Genomic DNA, 12,886 nt, shown 5'->3' on the forward strand with positions numbered 1-12,886 from the left:
ATACTTACCTCCTCTGTGTAGTGGTTTTACACAGGGCAGCCCGGATCCTCCTCTTCTTGGGTCCCACTTCAGTGCTCCTGGCCCCTCCCTTCTGTTGAGTGCCCCCACAGCAAGCAACTTGCTATGGGGGAACCCGAGCTGAGCTGCAGCTCTGTGTATCAATTTAGAAACGGAGCTGCCTTTCGCCCCCACCCCCTCTCTCTCTCATGAATGGCTAACTGGGTTTGATTGACAGCAGCAGGAGCTAATGGTTCCGCTGCTGTGTCTCAGCCAATCAGGAGAGTCCACGAAGGTATGCGTGGTCATCGCTGGATCTAGAAGGGGCTCAGGTAAGTATTAGAGGGGCTGATGCACACAGAAGGCTTTTTATCTTAATGCATAGAATGCATTAAGATAAAAAACCTTCTGACTTTACAACCCCTTTAAGGGCCATGACATTTAACCTTGCTCACGTCGGTAATGTATTTCTGGCTCCCGGCAATACAGATTAAATAAAATTAACAAAAATGGCGTAGGGTCTCCCCCAAAATTCATACCAGACTCTTATCCAGGCACGCAGCCTGGCAGGTCAGGAAAGGGGAGGGGACGAGCGAGCGACCCCCCTCCTAACCATATTAGGCCACATGCCCTCAACATGATGATGGGGACAAGGGCCTCTTCCCGACAACCCTGGGCTGTGGTTGTGGGGGTCTGCTGGTGGGGGGCTTGTAGGAATCTGGAACCCCCCTTCAACCCCCCTTTTTTAAATACAGGACTTGTCAAAAACTGTCTTGTGTGTTTTTTTTACACTTTTTTTTTGTACACTTTTTTGGGGAATGGGTAGGGGTACGCTGTACCCGATACACATCCACAGACCCCCACAACCACAGCCCAGGGTTGTCAGGAAGAAGCCCTTGTCTCCATCAACATGGGGACAAGGTGCTTTGGACGGCACCCCAAAGCACTCTCCCTATGTTGGGGGGAAGCAGCCTGGTATGGCTCAGGAGGGGGGGGGCTCGCTCTTTCCCCCTTTCCTGGCCTGCCAGGCTGCATGCTCCCCTGCTGACACAGAAGGAATGACAACTGCTGTCATAGCAGGGGGGCAGCAGTTATGCCATAAATTTTATTAGTGCTGCTGTGCCATGAAAAAAGTAAAAAAAAAGGAAGGAAGGAATAGCATCTGCGATGCAGAAGGGGGGGACAGCAATTATGCCCTAAATATAATTAGTGCTGCTCTGCCACAAAAAAAAAACACTGCTGACGCAGAAGGAATAGCACCTGCGACGCAGAAGAGGGGACAGCAATTATGCCCTAAATATTATTATTGCTTCTGCGCCACAAAAAAATCACTGCTGAAAAAGAAGAAATAGCATATGCGACACAGAAGGGGGAGTACTAATAATGCAGCAACAGAACTTGATGCTTTAAATATATATATATATATATCAATGAAAAAATAAATAAAATAGGATTAGTGGGGTGACATAGATGTGTTGTATATGCCAATAGGGATGATCGAACTTTTCAAAAGTTCGGTTCGGCCAGAACATCCGAACTTCCCAAAAGTTTGTCCCGGATTTCAGAACCCCATTGAAATCAATGGGACCTGAACTTCGGTAATCAAAAAACACCATTTTGAAGCCATAAAACCCAACAAATGCCCCTAAAAAGTGCCTAGGGATCTGGGTCATGCCCCAGGGACTATTAATCACACAAAAAAAAGTTCTTAAAAATTTTCATTTTTGATAGAGAGCCAATTATTGAAAAAATAAAAAAAAAAAAATAAAAAAAAAAAAAGTCTTTGGACTTAGTATCTGGGGGGTCTAAAAAGTGTACCTGTGAAGTTTCAGCTCTGTAGCATGTCCAGAACCAGAAAAAAAAAGATTGTTTGTATTAGGTCACTTATAGAACAGGGATATGGCTCCGCTATTTTCACACCTTGCCGGTTTAGTAGCAGGCGTTTTTTTGGGCATATTTTGGGGTCTTTTGAGGCAGGCAAAACATCTCAACTTGTGTATAGGGGTATATATACACACATACTTATATGTTTATATACACCTAGACATATATAGGTGTGATAGTAGCAGAAATATATACTTGCGCTAATGAAATAATTAACACTAATATGGTTCCACTCCTATAACACCTATATATGTGTAAGTGTAAAAATACATACAAGTATGTGTGTGTATATACCACTATACACAAGTTCAGATGTTTTGCCTGCCTCCAAAAACCCCCAAAAAATGCCTGCAACAACACACCTGGGCGTTTTTTTTTTTGGCGCTAGCGTTTTTTTGGGCGTCTTTGGAAGCAGGCAAAACATCTGAACTTGTGTATAGGGGTATATATACACACATACTTATATGTATATATACACCTAGACATATATAGGTGTGATAGTAGCAGAAATATATGCTTGCGCTAATGAAATAATTAACACTAATTTGGCTCCGCTCCTATCACACCTATACATGTGTAAGTGTAAAAATACATATAAGTATGTGTGTATATACACTCGTATACACAAGTTCAGATGTTTTGCCTGCTTCCAAAGACACCTAAAAAAATGCCCAAAAAAACGCTAGCGCCAAAAAAAAAAAACGCCCAGGTGTGTTGTTGCAGGCATTTTTTTGGGGTCTTTGGAGGCAGGCAAAACATCTGAACTTGTGTATAGGGGAATATATACACACATACTTATATGTATTTTTACACTTACACATATATAGGTGTGATAGGAGCGGAGCCATATTAGTGTTAATTATTTAATTAGCGCAAGCAAATATTTCTTCTACTATCACACCTATATATGTCTAGGTGTATATATACATATAAGTATGTGTGTATATATACCCCTATACACAAGTTCAGATGTTTTGCCTGCTTCCAAAGACGCCCAAAAAATGCCCAAAAAAACGCTAGCGCCAAAAAAAAAAAAAACGCCCAGGTGTGTTGTTGCAGGCATTTTTTTGGGGTGTTTGGAGGCAGGCAAAACATCTGAACTTCTGTATAGGGATATATATACACACATGTTATATGTATTTATACACTTACACATATATAGGTGTGATAGGAGCGGAGCCATATTAGTGTTAATTTTTTAATTAGCGCAAGCATAGATTTCTGCTACTATCACACCTATATATGTCTAGGTGTATATATACATATAAGTATGTGTGTATTTATACCCCTATACACAAGTTCAGATGTTATGCCTGCCTCCAAAGACCCCAAAAAATGCCCAAAAAAAGGCCAGCTACAAAAACGCCCAGGTGTGTTTTTGCAGCAGGGGTTTTTTTTTGGGCATTTTTTTGGGGTCTTTGGAGGCAGGTAAAACATCTGAACTTGTGTATAGGGGTATAAATACACACATACTTATATGTATTTATACACTTACACATATATAGGTGTGATAGGAGCGGAGCCATATTGGTGTTAATTATTTAATTAGCGCAAGTATAGATTTCTGCTACTATCACACCAATATATGTCTAGGTGTATATATACATATAATTATGTGTGTATATATACCCATATACACAAGTTCAGATGTCATGCCTGACTCCAAACTTGTCCTCAAAAAAGCCCTATAAACGCCTGCAGCCAAAAAGCAAGCTGACAGGCGAGAAGCCATATCAGTGCTCTGTAAGTGACCTAATAGAAACAAACCTGTTTCTATAGCGGTCACCCTGACATGGAAGGGTTTGGTCACCCTGCCATAGCAGTCAGAGTCAGTTAACCCTACACTACACTACGGTCACCCTGGCACATAACACTTTCCCTACAGAAACTAAATTTTTGCATCTAACTAAAGTGTAAAAAAGGACTCTAACTACACTAGATATCCCTTTCCTCACACTAATAAATGCTAAATGACACTTTTGAAGCAGAAGTAACAGAACTGCTTCCACTCTCTTCCATGTCCCTGTATTACAATGCTAGGAATTTGCCGGGGCTATCTTATATACTGGGGGGGCGTATTCACTAATGATTGGCCTGTGGACCCCCTAGTATATCCAATCACATTCCTAGCATTCTCCTGCCCCCTCAATTGGCTTTTACTAATGGTTCTGGTCCAATCACGGGCTTTTAAAGCTCATTTCCTGTCCCATTGCATTTTGGTCGGTTCTGGTTGCTGAATTCCGAACTTTTTCAGCAAAAAGTTCGGAATTCGGCCGAACCTTGAACAGCCAATGTTCGGGTCGAACCGATGGTCGACCCGAATCGTTCGATCATCCCTATAAACCAACACTTCAGTGGCACCACTACACTGTGTTGCACAAGAATGACAGCACAGCACTACATTGATAGCCCTACACTGACTGCACTACACTGACTGAAAGCACAATCCACTAACTACCTGTCTAATCTCCACTCCTAACACACTACACTAGTGGTGCTAGGGGTGGTAAAAATGTGCCTCAACCACAGCAGAGTTTTACCACCTCTCCAAGTGCTTCCCCTTTAGCTGCAGAAGCAGCAGCTGGGGGTGTAGATATGCTGCAGCCAAGATGCTTTGCTTTGTGACTGCAGCAGGAGTTATATACCCTGATGCATTGGCAGGCACTACTGCCCACTGACCAGGACCCATTCAAGTGAATGGGGGGTACTCTGCAAAGCACTACTTTTTCAAATTGTACCACACCAAATTGCATAGTACTGCAGTACCATGTGATTTGGTGGCAGCAAATACGCTGCCATTAACAAATAATGAGACCTGCTTGCATCTCACAAGGGCAGCATGGTTGCATGCAATGCAGGAAATGCACACGGAACGTGTCTTTCCTTCACTGTGTTCCAGTTTGGACCAACCCTTAGGGAAAGAAAGAGGGAAGAATCACTGTTATATGGAAGAAAGGAAGAAGGGATCACTATGGTACATGGAAGGCAGGAAGGATCACTATAGTACATAGAAGAAAGAATGTATTACTAGGGCCATGAAAGGCAGGAAGGATCACTATGACACCTGAAAGGCAGGAATGATCACTATAGTATATTGAAGAGGAAGGAAGCAGGGCCACTATGGTAGATGGAAAACAGGAAGGATCACTATGGCACATGGAAGGCATGAAGGATCACTATGGTATATGGAGGAAAGGAAGAAAGGAAGGAGGGGTCACTATGGCACACGGAAGGCAGGAAGGAATGATCACTATGGCACACAGAAGGCAGCAAGGAAGGATGGCTATGGCACATGGAAGGTAGAAAGGATCACCATGACACCTGGAAGGCAGGAATGTTTACTATGGAACATGGAAGGCAGGAAGAAAGGATCACTATGGTGCATGGAAGGCAGGAAGGAAGGATCACTATGGCACATGGAAAGCTGCAAGAATCACTATGGCACATGGAAGACAGGAAGAAAGGATCACTATGGCACATGGAAGGCAGGAAGGATCACTATGGCACCTGGAAGGCAGGAAGGCTCACTATGACACCTGGCAGGCAGGAAGGATCACTATGGTACATGGAAGGCAGGAAGGAAGGTTCACTATGGCACACAAAAGGCAGGAAGGAAGGATCACTATGGCACATGGAAGTCTGGAACACTATGGCACATGGAAGGAAGAGAGAGAGGGGAGAGTTCACTCACCCAAGGCTGGCTGGTCCCCAGAGCCTCAGGCAGACATAGGGAGCACTGCTTTAAAATCTCCCGCCCAAACATAGCATTGGCTGCATGCGGGATGTCTGGGCAGGCAAAGGGAACATGGGGAGGAAGTGTAGCAGACCAAGCCTACCTCCTCTTCCCTCCTTCTACTGGATGTACAGCAGGCAGGTGAGCGGGTAAGGAGCAGGGGGGATGTGCTGCTGAGCACTGAGCAATCCTCAGCCTGACAGCTAAAGCACGGTGCTGCACACACCTAACGGGGATTGGTGGAGTCTGGTGCCGGAGACTTCGATGTGGGACTTAGCCCAGATTAGTAGGACATCGGGATTCACTTGAAATCCTGGAACGGTCCCGGCGAATCTGGGATGGTTGGGAGGTATGCAGCTGTTGGGAGGTGCCTACAAGGGGTTAAAGTTTTTCTGATTTATCTGTTCCAAGCTGTGGTGTTTTCTACTGTCTGTGCTTATGTCTTCAAGTATACTGAGCCAGCCAGGTGCAAATTGTTTTGGTGTAGATGTGTGGTGGATCTGAGTAATTGATTGGATAGATTTTGCCACCAATGGTTCAAAGATCCACATAAAAAGGGCTCACTGAAATGCCCTGGGAGAGTTTCTGGGAAACACTGCCAGGATGTAGGCTGTTACTCTGTATGACACTCTGTCAGACTATGCCCCCATCTGGGGAGGAGGTAGTCGGGGGTTCTCTGAGGAGCTGGGAACCTGGGGACTCTATGGACTCCTAACTGCCAGTTGTGGACTTATTGTCTTTATGGACTTATTGCCTTTGTGTATCACTGCCAATCATAGACTCTGTCTCTATGGACTCTCCTGTTATTCAGGTATGATTACCTTATTGGCAATAGAATACATCAGTACAGGAATGTGTGTGAGCAGCTTCTTTACAAGAACTGTCCTTGTATACTTGGTCTTTCTTTGGTAAAGTTTCCATTAACTGTGTATTGCCTGGTTTGAAGTCTTTCAAAGGGGTGCATGCACAACATATCAAATTAACAGGGCTTATAACACAACTAGGGGACTAAGCTAACAAAGGAAGATACAATACATGGGGTACAATACATGGGTGTATCACAAAGAGTACTGTCCAGTGGAAATTAATGTGTTGTTGCTAAGAACTACAGTTCCCTGAAAGAAGCCTCTTCTAAAGGTGATGCACAAGAAAGCCCGCAAACAGTTTGCTGAAGACAAACAGACTAAGGACATGGATTACTGGAAATATGTCCTGTGGTCTGATGAGACGGAGAGAAACTTATTTGGTTCAGATGGTGTCAAACGTGTTTGGCGGCAACCAGGTGAGGAGTACAAAGACAAGCGTGTCTTGCCTACCGTCAAGCATGGTGGTGGGAATGTCATGGTCTGGGGCTGCATGAGTGCTGCTGGCACTGGGGAGCTACAGTTCATTGAGGGAATCGTGAATGCCAACATGTACTGTGACATACTGAAGCAGAGCATGATCCCCTCTCTTTGGAGATTGGGCCACAGGGCAGTATTTCAACATGGTAATGACCACAAACACACCTCCAAGACGACCACTGCCTTGATAAAGAAGCTGAGGGTAAAGGTGATGGATTGGCCAAGCATGTCTCCAGACCTAAACCCTATTGAGCATCTGTGGGGCATCCTCAAATAGAAGGTGGAGGAGCACAAGGTCTCTAACATCCACCAGCTCCGTGATGTCATCTTTGAGGAGTGGAAGAGGACTCCAGTGGCAACCTGTGAAGTTAAGACAGTGCTGGAAAATAATGGTGGCCACACAAAATATTGACACTTTGGACCCAGTTTGGACATTTTCACTTAGGGGTGTACTCACTTTTGTTGCCAGCGGTTTAGACATTAATGGCTGTGTGTTGGGTTATTTTTAGAGGACAGCAAATTTACACTGTTATACATGCTGCACACTCACTAATTTACTTTGAAGCACAGTGTCATTTCTTCAGTGTTGTCACATGAAAAGAAATAATAAAATATTTACAAAAATATTTACCAAACCCGCAGCCAGTGGCATCACTGGGGGGGGGGGCAGGGAGGGAGCCACGGCCCCCCTCAACATTATACTGTGCCCACCTCATGTGCCCCCAACAGGGTAGGGGCACCACATCCTGCTCTCTGTTATGGTGGGTTGGTAAGCCCAGATTGTGGGTTCCCAACCAACCATCCCCAAGCATCACTGTGAAGAACGGGGCCTGCACTAGAGGAAGTGGAGCAGATGCGTCCTGTATAGCTCCAGTCACAGGCGGAGTGACACCAAATGCACTCCGCCTGTGACAGGTCATAGGAGCGATACAGGAAGCATTGGCTCTGCTGTCTACTGCAGCCGCATGCTTTCTTCAGCGCCAGCTTTGTCACACCGATGGTCGGGAATGGTGGATCAGGAACCAGCCAGCAATACCTACCAACAGAACCCGCCAGCAGTACACACCAGCAGTACCAGCCAGCATTACTCGCCAGCAGTACCCACCTGCAGTACCGGCCAGCAGTACCAGCCAGCAGTACCAACCAGCAGTACAAGCCAGCAGTACCAGCTAGCAGTACCCACCAGCAGTGCCGGCCAGCAGTGCCAGCCAGCAGTACCCACAAGCAGTACCAGCCAGCAGTATCTGCCAGCAATACCAACCAGCAGTACCCACCAGTGGTACCAGCCAGCAGTATCCACCAGCGGTACCCAACAGCAGTACCAGCCAGCAGTACCAGCCAGCAGTACCCACCAGCAGTACTAGCTAGCAGTACTAGCCAGTAGTACCCGCCAGCAGTACCTGCCATCAGTATAAGCCAGCAGTACCCACCAGCAATACCAGCCAGCAGTACCCAGCCCTGGAAGACAGCCAGCACCAGCCATCATCCATACCTGCCTGGGGGACAGCAGCAGCCAGTGATACCTGCAGGAATTCTGAGGAAAAAGTGAATATTGAAGTAAGTTGAGGTGCAGGTAAACCCCAGTGCATCCATGTGAAAGCAGTCTTAGGCCTCTTTCACGCGATCGGTCAAATCTAATCCACCTGTCTGGTTTTAAGGTAGACCCAATTGGACCCTCCATTCCCCTCTATATAGCAGCAGATGTAAATGGACTTGCGTCCGTTTACATCTGCCTATCTACAATCCAATCCACTTAAAAAACAGAAGAGGATCCCCTTCTGTCTGGGTGGATCAGATCGCAGGGGGTAGAGCGGGCTGTGTCCGTGTCTGCTCTGCATAAGTTGAGTGGACACAGACCTGTCATCTGTCCTCCCTCCTCAAAAGGTTGGGCACCCCTGCTAGAGAAGCATGTCTCCTGGATGGAGTGGTGCACTGTAGCAGCCTTCCCCCTTAGTTTCGCCATGGTGTGTGGCAGATGGAAGGAGTCCCAAATGGAGAGGTGTGCTGTACTGTAGCACATCAGGAGACCCACGGGAAATCATACAGATCTCCCATAAAGTTGATAGAAGTGTTAAGATTGCTGCCACTGTCGCGGCTGGCCTTAACACGTTTATCACTGTTGTTGGCAGGTCTCACTATTCTTCCCTACCTCCTTCGCGCTGGGAGCATGGCACCAATACTAGGGTTTATTACTGCGTAAATTGGCACCAATACTAGAATTTTTTACTGCGTAAACTGGCACCAATATTAGGCTTTATTACTGTGTAAACTGGCTCCAATACTAGGGTTATTGCTTCGTAAACTGGCACCAATACTAGGGTTATTGCTGTGTAAACTAGCACCAATACTAGGCTTTTATTACTGCGTAAACTGGCACCCATACTAGGCTTTATTACTGGGTAAACTGGCACCAATACTAGCGATATTGCTTCGTAAACTGGCACCAATACTAGGCTTTATTACTGCATAAACTGGCACCAATAGTAGGCTTTATTACTGCGTAAACTGGCACCAATTCTAGGGTTATTGTTGCATAAACTAGCACCAATACTAGATTTTATTACTGCCTAAAATTGCAACCATACTAAGCTTTAATACTGCTTAAATTGGCACCAATACTAGACTTTAGACTTTATTACTGCATAAACTGGCACCAATGCTAGGCTTTATTACTGCGTAAACTGGCACCAATACTAGGCTTTATTACTGCGTAAACTGGCACCAATGCTAGGGTTATTGTTGCGTAAACTGGCACCAATACTAGACTTTATTACTGCGTAAACTGGCACCAATACTAGGCTTTTATTACTGCGTAAACTGGCACCCATACTAGGCTTCATTACTGGGTAAACTGGCACCAATACTAGGGTTATTGTTGCGAAAACTGGCACCAATACTAGATTTTATTACTGCGTAAACTGGCACCAATACTAAGCTTTATTACTGCGTAAACTGGCACCACTACTAGGGTTATTTTTGTGTAAACTGGCACCAATACTAGGCTTTATTACTGCGTAAACTGGCACCAATATTAGGGGTTATTACTGCGTAAACTGGCACCAATACCAGGGGTTATTACTGCGTAAACTAGTACCAATACCAGAGGTTATTACTGCGTAAACTAGTACCAATACTAGGGGCCATTACTGCATAAACTGGCACTAATATTGGGGTTATTGTTGCATAAGCTGGCACCAATTTTAGACTTTATTACTGCATAAACTGGCACCCATACTAAGCTTTATTACTGCATAAACTGGCACCAATACTAGGCTTTTATTACTGCGTAAACTAGCACCCATACTAGGCTTTATTACTGGGTAAACTGGCACCAATACTAGCGATATTGTTTCGTAAACTGGCACCAATACTAGGCTTTATTACTGCATAAACGGGCACCAATAGTAGGCTTTATTACTGCGTAAACTGGCACCAATTCTAGGGTTATTGTTGCGTAAACTAGCACCAATACTAGATTTTATTACTGCCTAAAATTGCAACCATACTAAGCTTTAATACTGCTTAAATTGGCACCAATACTAGACTTTAGACTTTATTACTGCATAAACTGGCACCAATGCTAGGCTTTATTACTGCGTAAACTGGCACCAATACTAGGCTTTATTACTGCGTAAACTGGCACCAATACTAGGGTTATTGTTGCGTAAACTGGCACCAATACTAGACTTTATTACTGCGTAAACTGACACCAATACTAGGGTTATTGTTGAGTAAACTGGCGCCAATACTACACTTTATTACTGCGTAAACTGGCACCAATACTAGGCTTTTATTACTGCGTAAACTGGCACCCATACTAGGCTTCATTACTGGGTAAACTGGCACCAATACTAGGGATATTGTTGCGTAAACTGGCACCAATACTAGGCTTTATTACTGCATAAACTGGCACCAATAGTAGGCTTTATTACTGTGTAAACTGGCACCAATTCTAGGGTTATTGTTGTGTAAACTGGCACCAATACTCGATTTTATTACTGCGTAAAATGGCACCCATACTAAGCTTAATTACTGCTTAAATTGGCACCAATACTAGACTTTATTACTGCATAAACTGGCACCAATACTAGGCTTTATTACTGCGTAAACTGGCACCAATACTAGGGATATTGTTGCGTAAACTGGCACCAATACTAGGTTTTATTACTGCGTAAACTGGCACCAATACTAGGGTTATTGTAGAGTAAACTGGCACCAATACTAGACTTTATTACTGCGTAAACTGGCGACAATACTAGGCTTTTATTACTGCGTAAACTGGCACCCATACTAAGCTTTATTACTGCGTAAATCAACACCAATACTAGACTTTATTACCGCATAAACAGGCACCAATACTAGGCTTTATTACTGCGTAAACTGGCACCAATACTAGGGATATTGTTGCGTAAACTGGCACCAATACTAGGCTTTATTACTGCATAAACTGGCACCAATAGTAGGCTTTTATTACTGCGTAAACTGGCACCAATACTAGGGTTATTGTTGCGAAAACTGGCACCAATACTAGATTTTATTACTGCGTAAACTGGCACCAATACTAAGCTTTATTACTGCGTAAACTGGCACCACTACTAGGGTTATTTTTGTGTAAACTGGCACCAATACTAGGCTTTATTACTGCGTAAACTGGCACCAATATTAAGGGTTATTACTGCGTAAACTGGCACCAATACCAGGGGTTATTACTGCGTAAACTAGTACCAATACCAGGGGTTATTACTGCGTAAACTAGTACCAATACTAGGGGCCATTACTGCATAAACTGGCACTAATATTAGGGTTATTGTTGCATAAGCTGGCACCAATTTTAGACTTTATTACTGCATAAACTGGCACCCATACTAAGCTTTATTACTGCATAAACTGGCACCAATACTAGGCTTTTATTACTGCGTAAACTGGCACCCATACTAAGCTTTATTACTGAGGAAATTGGCACCAATACTAGACTTTATTACTGCGTAAACTGGCACCAATACTAAACTTTATTACTACGTAAACTGGCACCAATACTAGGGTTATTTTTGTGTAAACTGGCACCAATACTAGGCTTTATTACTGTGTAAACTGACACCAATACTAGGGGTTATTTTAGCGTAAACTGGCACCAATACCAGGGGTTATTACTGCGCAAACTAGTACCAATACTAGGGGCTATTACTGCATAAACTGGCACCAATACTAGGGGCTATTATTGCGTAAACTGGCACCAATACTAGTTTTTATTACTGCATAATCTGGCACCAATACTAGGGGTTATTACTCCGTAAACTGGCACCTATACTAGGCTTTAATACTGCCTAACCTGGCATCAATACTAGGCTTTAATACTGCATAAACTGGCACCAGTACTAGGGGCTATTACTGCGTAAACTGGCACCATTACTAGGGGTTTATTATTGCGTAAACTGTTTGCTGAAAATGCTTTAAACTATAAAGAAAAGCTTTTGAGAGTTTTTCTCTTTCTAAGGTCTGAAGCAATACCCGAGGAAGAAAGGAAAACTGAAATTTGGTCTTTTAAGTGTTAGGTTAGTATAATAAAAAGGTATCATTGCATACTGCATTACTTTCGTATTTTATAACCTTACTCATATATATATATATATATATATATATATATATGTATATATATATATATATACTTATTTAGTTTTTGTCAGTGGTATGATTTAGTGGTGAAAATTATGATTGCCCCCCAGTTTTGTGCCCCCCCCCATATATTGTTCCTAGAGTCACCACTGCCAGCAGTACAGAGTGCCTAGGGACCCAGCCTGGAGTCACAAAAGAGAATGTGTAGAGGGGCCCCTGGAGAAGAAAGCAAGCAAGGAAGCTGGAGAGAGAGAGGAGAGAAAGTGTGTTTCCTGTATGTATCCCATGGTAACCATGGGGTGTGTCACTGGAAGAG

This window comes from Pelophylax lessonae, assembly GCF_965119305.1.
Source record: "Pelophylax lessonae genome assembly, chromosome: 2".
Lineage (NCBI taxonomy): Eukaryota > Metazoa > Chordata > Amphibia > Anura > Ranidae > Pelophylax > Pelophylax lessonae.